At 44.6% G+C, this 12,980-nt stretch overlaps 1 pseudogene; it reads right to left on the bottom strand.

Moving 5' to 3' along the window:
* Positions 1–2,602: 2,602 nt before the first annotated feature.
* LOC134357982 (uncharacterized) lies at positions 2,603–5,422 on the bottom strand (annotated as a pseudogene).
* Positions 5,423–12,980: the final 7,558 nt, after the last annotated feature.

Genomic DNA, 12,980 nt, shown 5'->3' on the forward strand with positions numbered 1-12,980 from the left:
GACTATCCACACGATCAATGCCTCTCATCATCTTATATACCTCTGTCAGGTCACCTCTCATCCTCCGTCACTCCAAGGAGAAAAGTCCGAGATTACTCAACCTAATCTCATAAGGCATGCTCCCCAATCCAGGGAACGTCCTTGTAAATCTCCTCTGACCCTTTCTATAGTTTCCACATCCTTCCTGTAGTGAGGTGACCAGAACTGAGCATAGTACTCCAAGTGGGCTCTGAGCAGGGTCCTATATAGCTGTAACATTACCTCTTGGCTCTTAACCAATCCCAATGTTAGTGAGATGTCTTGGCCATGCACTTAGTCAGACCAGTGCAGGATATTGGTGTTGTTCACTCCTAGGAACTTGAAACTCGAAACTCTCAAACCAGTCACTTTAGCACTATTGAAGTAGACAGGATCACATACCTCAATCCACCCTCCCACCCTTCCTGAAGCCAAAGACCATCTCTTTTGTTGTCATGACACAATATTACTAAGCTCTCCATCTCCTTCCTGTACCCAAGTCATCATTATTTGAGAATACCAATGTGCTTTAGATATTTTTGTGACTATTCAACAAAGTTTTACACAAAAGCTCTAAGATGTGGGAGGAAATGTGCCATATTGGATTTGTACTTCATCATCTGTATGTCTCACAGTGTAAAGAGAAAAGATGAGCTAAGATGAAGGTTGCACTGAAGTTCCTGATGAGGAAAACTTTACCCAGAAAGGATCTCAAGCAGAATCCAAACTAGATCAAATCATTTGGTAGCAACCTACCTTAAGGAAATTCTTAAAGTAAGAATAATGATATGGAGACTTGCTTTAACCTGATCCTAATATGCAGATTTTTCAGTGAAAGCAAATAGAATTGTGAAAGCCTGGAAAAATTTTGAGCCAAAGTGAAATTATTATATGTCAAACCCTAGAAGTGAAGCCTACCAACTAGAAAGGTTTTGCCATTACGTTGCTTTCCAGAACAGAATAAAAGATTCCTGGCATGCAGCAGCTCTAATGAGGTTTTAAAATGTTTGCGGCAGCTTCTAATATTTTCCAGTGTGTATTTCAATTACTTCGTATCAAGCTTTGTGTTTGATGAAGCAGTTAGCTGGACCCATTTCAATAGTATGAGGCCTAATCTAGCTTTGTAATCATTCATTCTGATAAATGTTTCTTTCACAAAAGGGTATTAGCTTCAGGCCTAGGAATTCTTATCAGGGAGCCAACTTTTGGCAAAAATAGTTATTTGCACATATCTATTGGCATAGTTTGATAGAATGATTCACAATAATTCAAAAAACATGGTTAGTTCAACAAGGCATGCATCTTAAAGGCCACCCTTTCCATGATGAACTGTTATGACTTAACATCTGGAATTTCTGCAGGGCTTCTCCAATAGAGGATTAGGTGAATCACTCAAAATTCATTGTTTTTTAGTTCAGAGCACCTAATCAAAATGTGTGGGTTTTTTTTTTGGCCTCAGTGTTTTGCCTCAATATAATGATTTCATTGGATTTCCAGGAAGTCTCAGTGGTATATTGAAACCTATGTCCATCATGCAAGGTAACTATGGTTCCTGCATCTCATTGGGAATAACCAGTTAACTTGATTACAGCTTCCTTCAGTGTGACACTAGGATTTAGTATTAGAGCTTGTCACCTGGCCCAGTCCAAGTGGGATCGATTGTAAATAGGCAGTTTGTGCTCCCTGCCCAGATCTATACTTTAAGTAGAACAGGATAACGTGTAGAGCGTTACTGCCTGTGTCCGCTAGGTGTAGCACAGTGGTTTTCCTTCCCTGCTTTTCAGTAAATGATTTGGAATCAGTTAAAGTCAAGAACTGAAGGTGCTCATGTTGAATTAGGAATGGATTTTAACCTTAGGTACTCTGAGAGATGCTGCAAGCAGCCACTTTGAAGAAGCCAATCCCATTTCGGTCCCAGGAATGATCATGGCCCCGGATCCCCAACATGTATCATTCAGACAGCACTTCATTTTTAAAAAAGCACATATGTACATTAGCATTTGTAAGTATAGAAAGACAGAACCATTGGTCCACTGTGCCTATGCCAGCCATCATGCCTACCCATGCTTACGCCAATTGCCTGCATTAATTATACAGTCCTCACTCATCATGATCAAGATGCCTCTGAAATGTTCTTATTGTTCTTGCCTCCACCACCTCCTCGAGCAGCACATCCATGATATTGTTTTATGGATAAAAAATTTACCCCTTTTAAACTCCTCCTCTCACCTTAAACCTATACCCTCTAGTTTTAGATATTCTCACCATGGGCAAGAGACATTGGCTATCTATTCTATCTATGCTTTCCATAATTTTATATACCTTCAGCATGTCATCTCGCAGCTCTCTTTACTCCAGGGAAAACAGACTTAGCCCATCTAAGTTCTCTTGATAAATCATGTCCTCCAGTCAGGTAACACCTTTTTGAATCTTGTGAACAAATTTCAAAAGTTCAGAGTTCTTACAGAAACATCTGCATGATGCTAAGCTAGGGCACATCATCAGTGATGTTACCTGGGGTTGTTAGGTGTTTCGGGTCTTTCAACATCATACACCCTCGCCCAGGCGACCCAACTGGGGTTGATCAGACCCCGGCCTGTGCCCTAGCAGCAACCCACAGATCTGCCCTCTTTATACAGACCCATCTTGACACTTTCTCTGCTGCATCTGTGGTGATAGAAATGGCTCTCCTTCTTCTCTGTCCCGTGATTTCAAGTGCAGTGTATACTTTGCAGAGCGAGTGACCTTCAAAGCCACAACACCCGACCTCCACGGGCCAACACTTTGCTCTCCAGCCTCCTCTTTGGCAATTGTTCTTCAGATCCTCATTCTTGGCTGTTTTCCACTCGTAGGCCTCCTCCATGCATTCTTCCCACGGCATGGTAAGCTCAAACATTAGAACGTTCTTTGAAGAATCGGACCACGACACAATGTCAGACCACAATGTAGTCTCTGTGATGTGGGGAGGAAACTGCAGCTGTTTTCCCAGGACTGCTTTTAGCTTCCAGTCCTGCGCAGTGAAGAGCAACCCGGTTGCTTTCTGGTGTTCTGTTGGTCTTTCCCCCTCTTCGACAAAGCAGATGGTATTCTTGACCGGACTTGTTTTCCGGCAGATGTTAAGGGTGCTGCAGATTGTCTCAGCAGTTGTCCGGAAGACCTGGTCATGCCACCACTGATAACAGCCATCGGCAAGAGCTCTGGGACAGCAGCTCAGAATATGCTCTAGTGTACCGGTCTTCTCACAGAGGGGGCAAGCTGGTCATTCTGAAAGGCCCCAGCAGTGCAGGTTGGATGGGCTAGGAAGGACGCCATAAACAGCCTGGATAAGGAACTTGATATGGTGTGGATCCACCTTCCAGAGATCATTCCACGTGAACTTTCACTCGATCACCTGCTCCCATTTGGTCCAGGCTCCTTGCTGTTTCATTGCCAATGCTCTGCTGGTCCTCTCCTCCTCCACAGCTGCCCTTACTTCATTCTGGACCAGTTCTTGTCGATCTTTCCCTTGTACTTGGTCAAAATGGGGGACCTCAAGGCTTTCGAGTCCAACTCTTCCCTTGGCGACTGCCCCCACCAGCACTTTGTGGCGCAGTCACACCTCAGCTTCTTCCACTGCAGCTCCTGCTCTCCACTTCCTTCCAGTTCTCACTGCCACTCTTGCTCCGGCAACCTTTGGATCTGAAGATTCCCGGAACTGCAGCACCTCTCTTGCTCGCAAAACCTTGAACTCCTCCTCGATGGATTTCAGAGGAAGCCTCAGTTTGCAGTTATTCCCTTACAGAGCGATCCTGCTGATGTTCCTTGGTAAACCCAGCGATCTTCGCAGGAACCGGCTGACTGCCATCTCTAAATTCAGCAACAGTGGAAATTGGAAACCCATAGAGAAGCAGTGGCCAGAGGATTCTTGGTAGTATACTGTGCTGGTCAATCCATGCCTTAAACCGCCCTGGAAGGCCAGTCCTGTCAACCTCTTGCAACCATTGTTCAAACTCCCCACAGGTGTTTCTTATTGCCGCCTTATCTCTGAGTGTTGCATTAAACATCTTTCCAAGACTTTTAACAGGGCTGTCTGTGATGGTAGGAATTGGAATGTCCTCAATAGAGAAACAAAATTTCTCCTGTACTCTCTCCTTCTTCAGCACTACAGATCTTGATTTTGGAGGCTTAAAGGACATCCTTGCCCACCTCATCAACCTTTCCAGCCCCTTAAGAATCCACTCAGCACCAGGCACTGACTCCGTAGTGATGGTCAGATCATCCATGAAGACTCATATTGGTGGTTGGTGGATCCCAGATCTTGATATTAGGCCTCGATACTCTGGCTCTGCAGGTTTTACCAGCATATTCATTGCCAGGGCAAAAAGGATGACTGAGATAGTGCAGCCTGTGATGAAACCAATCTCCAGCCTGCACCAGAAAGATGTTATTGGCCCTGTTGAGACTCTGAGGTGGAACTCATTGTAGTAGTCCATAAGAGGCCTCTGATTCCTTCAGGGACATGGTGCCTCTTCAGAGCGTCTTCAACAACCTTGTGGGGGATTGATCCATAGGTATTGGCCAAATCCAACCACAAAACCTCTAAGTCACCCTTATTCTCTCTGGCCTCTCTCAGGAGCTGTGTGATGACTCCAGTGTGCTCCAAGCAGCCTGGTACCCTTGGAACGCCACCCTTCCGGACGCAGGTGTCGATGTAATTGTTTCTCCGGAAGTACTCTGTTAGGCGCTTTGCCACCACGCTGAAAAAGATCCTCCCTTTAACACTCAGCAAGGATATTATCCTAAACTGGCTGATGATCTCGGAGTTCTCTTCCTTTGAAATCCACATTCCGTTTGCATACTTCCATTGCTTGGGCACTTTGCCTCTCTTCCAGATGACCTTGAGGATTTTCCACAGCTGCCGGAGAGGCCGGGGGCAGCGTTTGTAGTTGTTGTAGGTGGTGTCACTCGGACCAGGAGCTGAGCCAGCTCTGGCTTTCTCGACTACCTGCTGAACCTCCTTGAAGAGAGGCTCTCGAAGGCCGAAAGCCTCTGTTGGTTCTGCGTGGGCGATGAGGGCATCGCAGTCTCCCAGTTCAGCTTCTCTGTCTGGGTTACTGAAGGTGCTTTGAAGATGGTGGTCTATCTGTTCCTTTGTGTAGGACGGCTTTCCGTTTCTCTTCTGACCCAGCAGCTGTTTGGTGAACTGAAATGGGTTGCTGATGAATGCAGATCTTTCCTGTGCTCTTTCTCTCCTGCACCTCCAAAGTTGCTCTGCTCTTCTCAGGGTTATGAGCCTTTTCCTCAGCATCACACGCCGTTATTCCAGTGGTGCCCTTTCCTCATGGTTTGTCAAATTATGTTGTGCTTGAGCGCCTTGGGTCCTTTCCGGATGTTGTGGATTTTGGTGGCTCTGTTGTTTTAACATATGGCTGTTTGGCCAGCTTCTGTTCCTCGGCACCAAATCTTTCTGCTGCCATAGTTATGATCACTATTGTCATTACCTGCAATATCCTCTCCACAACCCCTCTGGCCACTGTTTCCAGCACTATATCCACATCCTCACCAAATCTTTGCCACTCTGCTGTCTGGCAGGATTTGGGCCATCTGATCCGCAGGGTCTGAGATGTGATGTTGGGATGCACAGCTTGCACCACGCGGAGGCTGTGGGTACTGGGGGTGCTTCCTGACCCTGCTCCTCCTCTGTCTCACCAGATTGGGAATCTGCACATTGTGGTGCTCTCTGTTGCTCTTTACACTTCATCCATGACCGGTGGATTTTCAAGCCTCGCTGGTTCTTACAAATTTTGCCACAGATGCACTGTATATTCGTTGTCGTTTGTCCATTGCCCTGGGTCGGTAGCCTTGCATCCACCCAGCTGGGAAGCTCTTCCGCAGCCCCCCCCCCCCTTCTCGGGCTTCCCTGGGGATGTCTTTCCATTCTTTGATCCGTAGCCTTCTTGGGTACTCCTTTACAGGAGCGACGGTTAGGGCTGCTAACCCACCCCGCCCTGGTTTGAGGTCTTTCCAGGCTGTCAACTAGACTCTTCCTGGTGGTCACTGGTGTCCCAGGAGGTAGTTCTTACAGAACTGCATGATGCTAAGCTAGGGCACGCCATCAGTGATGTTACCTGGCGTCGTCAGGTGCTTCGGGTCTTTCAACAGGTGACCCGACCGGGGTTGATCAGACCCCGGCCTGTGCCCTAGCAGCAACCCACCGATCTTCCCTCTTTACCCAGAGCCATCAAAGTACATATATTTCAACCCTGGGAGTCATTTTATTTCAGGCATGCACAGTGAATCCAAAAAAGCATAACAGAATCAATGAAAGACCGTAACTAGCAGGACAGCAAACAACCAATGTTGGAAAGGCAACAAACTGCAAATGTAAAAAAAGCAAAAAAAAAAACAATAAATAAGTAAGCAATAAAGGTTGAGAATATGAGCTGAAGAGTCCATGAAAGTAAGCCCATAGGTTGTAGGAGCAGTTGAATGATGTGGTGAGTGAAGTTATTCCCTCTGGTTCAAGAGCTTGATGGTTGAGGGGTAATAACTGTTTGTGAAACTGGTGGTGTGGGTCCTGAGGTTCCCGTACCTTCTTCCTGTTGGCCACAGCGAGAATAGGGCATGGCCTGGTTGGTGGAGTACTTGAAGATGGATGCCGCTTTCCTGCATCAGTGCTCTGTGTAGATGTGCCCAGTGGTGGGGAGGGCTTTGCAATGCATGAATCTTTTTCTTTTAGAGCAATGACCGCCCCTCCCCAGCACAATGTAAGTACATGCGCTGTTGTCTACATGTGCGCATTGCTCACTTTCTCTCTCTTGTTGCCAGGTGAATACACCTGTTGAAGCCATCTCTCACATGTGCTTTTATTTAATTGATATGTAATTGTGCACAGACGCAACAAATTGGCAACGAGTGTGAACCTGAATGTCAGGGAATATCACGAACTGCACTGACCATTATGGGATGAAACAGCGAGAGTTAAACGGCACGAGAAGGCCGTCACAGACGCTAACAAACAGAGTAACAGTGACAGTCGTGCTGAATTTAAAGTGAAAATACCTTGGTGATGGCTTCAGTTGGGAAAGTTGATGAATCTGATAGCTCTAATGAAGGTTGGGAGTCATATATTGAGCTGGTTCAACTGTATTGTAATGCAAACAACGTGGAGGAGCAAAAGAAAATCGTTACACTGCTTAGCTTAATGGGCCCAAAAAACGTACAGTTTCTCACACAACCTAGTAAACCCTGGGAAACAGGAAGCAAGACGTTCGATGAAATGGTTACAATTTTTCAACATCACTTGAGCCCTAAATTGAATTGAACTGACTTTATTTCTTACATCGTTCACATACATGAGGAGTAAAAATCTTTACGTTACGCCTCCAACTAAATGTGCAATGTGATATCACAGCAATTTATGATAACTTATAAATAGAACAGTCAATGTACTATATAATACACTCAAATCAGCGTGAGTTCAACCGTCTGATGGCCTAGTGGGAGAAGCTGTCCCAGAGCCTGTTGGTGCTGGCAATAGCTGAGAGGTTTAGATTTTACAAAAGGAACCAATCAAAGCATTTCTGAACACATTACAGAACTGTGCAAACTTTCCCAGTACTGTGACTTTAGAGATGGACTTTCTGATGCATTAAGGTACAGGCTTGTACGTGGCATGCATAGCTACTATCCGAAAAAGGCCTAACCTATTGTCCATTGCAATATCATTTGAGACTGCAGCAGAGCCACAGAAAAGAAGGTTAGAATGTGAAATGCACAAGATCTCCCTGAATTGTGTAAAATATTATTGATGTGGCAATTCCTTCCATGATGCAAATGACAGTTGGTTCAAAGAAAAAGTCCACAGACACTTTCTGCAGACTTTTTCTTTGAACGGTCACAGAAAAGGTCACATAGAGAGGATGTGCAAGGCAGACAAAAAGCACAACTGAGTGAAAAGTCCCAAACACGAAACTAAAGAAATGCATAAAGTTACCCAATGTAAAACAGAATCAGACAACATAGAGTCTGACAAAGGGGAACTGTCATGCCTAGAATTGCATAGTGTTACTGAAGCAGATCACAAAATCGCCTGGCTCACAGTAGATCAAGTTCACAGTAAGTCATCTGGTGTAAAGGTGAAAATGGAGCTGGATACAGGGCCAGCTTTGTCCATTACTCCAGAGGTTGACTACAACACACTGTCTTCCAAGATGCCATCAGAGAAGACATCATTGACGCTAATGACTTACACAGGCAAAATACTGTCTCCCAAAGGCGAACTGAAAGTAAATTTGACATATGGAAGCTGAAAAGTTAGAGCTTTATATGTTGAAAAGTGGAGAGTCAGCACTTATCGGATGTGAATGGTTGAGAAAAATCCAACTCAACTGGCACCCAATCAAAACTCCCAGTGTCACATCACCAGGCAATGGCAGCACAAATGACAGCACTAACCAGACACTGGCACAGTTGCTTACTGCTAATAAGAAGGACAGAATTGAACTGGATGAAGCAGCAACACCAAGATCCCATAAAGCGTGTCCGGTGGCTTACGCACTACGTCCTAAAGTGGACGCTGAACTGCAGAGCTTGGAGGTGTCCAGATTCCTCTCCAAGGTAGAGTGGAGTGATTAGGCCACGCCTATTGTCCCAGAGATCAAAAAAGGTGAAGTCTGGAGCCGTTTGCATATGAGGGGACTTCAAGGTAAGCATCAACCCGGTGCTGCATACTATGTATCACCTGCCAAGAATCCTCTGAAATGATAGCACCAGGGAATCTAAAGTTGCTAACTCTCTGCACCTCTGATCCCTCAATGAGGACTGGCTCACAGATCTCCTGAAGTCAATAACCAGCTCCTTGGTCTCTCTGACATTGAGAGAGAGCATAACATAAGAAAATAAGAAATAGGAGCAGGAGTAGGCCATCCGGCCCTTCGAGCCTGCCCTGCCATTCAATAAGATCATGGCTGATCTGCTCATTAACTCAGATCCATCTACCTGCCTTTTCCCCATAACCCTTAATTCCCCTACTATGTAAAAACCTATCTAACTGTTTCTTAAATATATTTAATGAAGAAGCCTCAACTGCTTCCCTGGGCAGAGAATTCCACAGATTCATCAATCTCTGGGAAAAACAGTTTTTCCTCATCTCCATCCTAAATCTTCTCCCCTGAATCTTGAGGCAATGTCCCCAAGTTCTAGTCTCACCTACCAATGGAAACAACTTTCCTACTTCTATCTTATCTATCCCTTTCAAAATTTTGTATGTTTCCAGAAGATCCCCTCTCATTCTTCTGAATTTCAGAGAGTATAGTCCCAGGCAACTCAATCTCTCCTCATAGGTTAACCTCTTCATCCCTGGAATCAATCTAATGAACCTGCTCTGCACTGCCTCCAAAGCCAGTATATCCTTCCTCAAGTATGGAGAGCAGAACTGCACACAGTACTCCAGGTGTGGCCTCACTAGTACCCCCTGTATAGTTGCAGCATGACCTCCCTGCTCTTGAATTCAATCTCTCTAGCAATTAAGGTCAACATTCTGTTTGCCTTCTTAATAACCTGTTGTACCGGCAAGCCAACATTTTGTGATTCATGAACAAGCACTCCCAAGTCCCTCTGCACAAGAGGATGCTGCAATATTTCACCAATAATAATCTGCTCTTCTATTATTCCTTTCAAAGTGGATGATCTCACACTTACCAACGTTGTATTCCATCTGCCAGACCTTGGCCCACTCATTTAACCTATCTATATCCTTCTGCAGACTCTCCACATCCTCTGTACAATTTGCTTTTCCACACAGTTTAGTGTCATCAGCAAATTTTGCTAAGCTACAGTCAGTCCCCTCTTCCAAATCACCAATGTAAACGGTAAACAGCTACGGGCCGGCACCAACCCCTGCGGCATCTCACTCACCACCGACTGCCAACCGGAGAAACACCCATTTATACCAACTCTCTGCTTTCTATAGCAATTGTTATTGTGGTACCTCCCAGCTTCATTTGCAACCGCTTACTCAGTCTTGTTCTTTCTATTGGATGATAAATTTCAGATATTGGTAGGAGGCAGCAAGTAGGATTAAAAGGATCCTTTTCTGGTTGGCTGACAGTGACTAATGGTGTTTGCAGGGGGTTGGTGTTGGGACAGCTTCATTTTATGCTGTGTATCAATGATTTAGATGATGGAATAGTTGGCCAAGTTTGCAGCTGAGATGAAGATTGGTGGAGGGCCAGGTAGTGTCGAGGAAACAGGTAGGCTGCAGAACGTCTGAGATTATGAGAATGGGCAAGAAAGTGGCAAATTAAATACAATGTTGGAAAATGCAGTCATGCACTTTGATAGAAGAAATAAATGTGCAGATTATTTTCTAAATGGGTAGAAAATCCAAAAATCTGAGATGCAAAGGGACTTGGGAGTCATTGTGTAGAACACCCTACAGGTTAACTTGCAGGTTGAGTTGATGGTGAGGAAGGCGAATGCAATGTTAGCATTCATTTCAAGAGGTTTACAACATAAGAGGAGGAATGCGATGCTGAAACTTTATAAGACACTGGTGAGGCCTGAGCTTGAGTACTGATAACGATTTGGGCTACTTATCTAAGAAAAGCGGTGCTGGCATTGGAGAGAGTTCAGAGGAGGTTTACAAGGATGATTCCGGAATGAAATGGTTATCATATGGGGAACATCTTATGGCTCTGAGCATGCACTCGCTGGAATTTAGAAAGATGAGGAGGGGATTCCATTGAAACTTTTCGAATGTTTAACAGCCTAGACAGAGTAGATGTGGAAACGATGTTTCCCATGGTGGGGGATTCTAGGTCAAGAGGGCACAGCCTCAGGATAGAGGGGTATCCATTTAAAATAGAGCTGCAGAGAAATTTCTTTAGCCAAAGGCTGGTGAATTTGTGGAATTTGTTACCACAGGCCGCTGTGGAGGCCAGGACACTGGGTGTATTTAAGGTGGAGATTGATAGGTTCTTGATTGGTTATGGTATTATAGGTTACAGGAAGAAGGCTGGCGAGTAGGGCTGAGGAGGGGTATAAAGGATCAGCCATGATTGAATGGCAGAGCAGACTCGATGGGCCAAATGGCCTAATTCTGCTCCTGTCTTATGTTCTTATAATACTCCATGTGTGGTTGAATGCCTGTTTTATACAACTGTGAAGGCAAGTATGCTATAAAATCTTCCTTATCACCCTGTTTATCTATGTTCCCATTTTCAGGGAAATTTGTATTTGTAACTAAAGGTCTTTCTATTCAATAACACTCCTCGTGGTTCTGTTATTCACTGTGTGTGTGCTGTCCTCGTTTAACTTCGTGCTTGTCCTGGTTAAACTTTATTTGTCATCCCCTTATCCACTTTCCTAGTTGATCTAGATTGTATTGGAACCTTATACAGCCTTCTTCGCCGTCTACGATACTAATAACTTGGATGTCATTTGCAAACTTGCTGAACATGATACCTATATTCTCATTCCCAATTATTAATATTTGACACTGATGACTATGGTTCAGCACTGGTCACAGACCTCCAGTGTGATATCCCTCCACTAACGTCCTCCAAGCCAATTTTGTATCCAGTTAACCAACTTGCCTTGTATCCCACATGCTCTAACTTTCTGCACCAACCTATCATGTGGGACCTTGTCAAAAGCCATAAAGCAACATCTATGACCTTGTCCTCATCAATCCCCTCAGTAACTTCTTCAAAAACAAGCAATTAAATTTGTGAGACATAATTTCCCATGACTAAGCCATGTTAACTTTTCTTAATCAGTTCTTGATGTTCTAAATGCAAATAAATCTTATCTCTCTGAATCCCTTCCAGTAACTCACTGACACTCACAAAGGGCTTGCTGGCCTGTAGTTCCTCGGCTCATTCCTGCTGCCTTCATAAATAAGGGCACAGCAATAGTTATTATGCAGTCTTCCAGTACTTAACCTGCAGCTAGCAATGACACAGAAATCTCTACCAGGGCCCCAGCAATCACCTCCCTTGCTTCTCGTTGTATGCAAGAATACATCTCATCAGGCCTGTGAATGTTTTCGCTTCTATGGATTTTAAAACCTTAAACGTGTCCTTAACGTAATGTTGATATGCACCTGTTATTACTATTCCTACCCCTGATCTCACCAGCTAGTGGTAAGATGAAGGTGCTCAGAATTCTTGGACTCACTTAAGAGCATTTAGCCATGTAGATTTTTTGCGTGTGTTTTGGGATGTATATGACTGAATCAGTGTCAAGACTGCAGTTTTTCTATTATTAAGGCAGGGCACAGAAACTTTTTAAAATGTGAGTTCTGTTTCTGTCTCCTTTTCCTTTTGTTACAAGCTGAAGACTCTCATTCAGCTCCTCTTGTTCTGTGCAATCTCCTCAAGATATTGGTCATAATTTGTTGGCACAGTGGCTAACAAGGAACAGACAGACATGCTATGTTAGGCTAACGTAATGCAGAGTGCTGATAATTGCTCCCGTATCTATGAGAACTCTTATCTAAAGATGGAAATGTGCTTGTTTTGTGTAAGCCACAAAGCAAATAAATCAAATAACACAGCTGCATGGAAAGATTCAGGCATGATATTTGAACGTGTAGCAAAAGACTACGCAAGGAAAAACAGTGTCAACTGTACCAGCGGCACCTTCCTCCCTGACATTCTAAACAAACTTTTATGCACACTTAGAGGCAGGTAACACAATGCCAGCCATGAAAGCTACCCTCCCTGCCAAGTAAGCAGCCACTGGCTGTAACAGCAGCAGGTGTGAGGAGGACTCTGCAGAGAGTCAACCCTCATAAGGCGGTCAGGCCAGACATCCCGGTCTGAGTACTCAGGGAGTGTACACACCAGCTCATTGATGTTTTCACAGACATCCTCAACACTTCACTCATCCAGGTTGCTGCCCCCACATACTTCAAATCAGCCTCTGTCATCCCCGTACCAAAGAACTCTACACCTGCGGAACTGAGCGACTACCGTCTG

The sequence above is a fragment of the Mobula hypostoma genome, chromosome 17 (genome assembly GCF_963921235.1).
Source record: "Mobula hypostoma chromosome 17, sMobHyp1.1, whole genome shotgun sequence".
In the NCBI taxonomy this organism is placed as follows: domain Eukaryota; kingdom Metazoa; phylum Chordata; class Chondrichthyes; order Myliobatiformes; family Myliobatidae; genus Mobula; species Mobula hypostoma.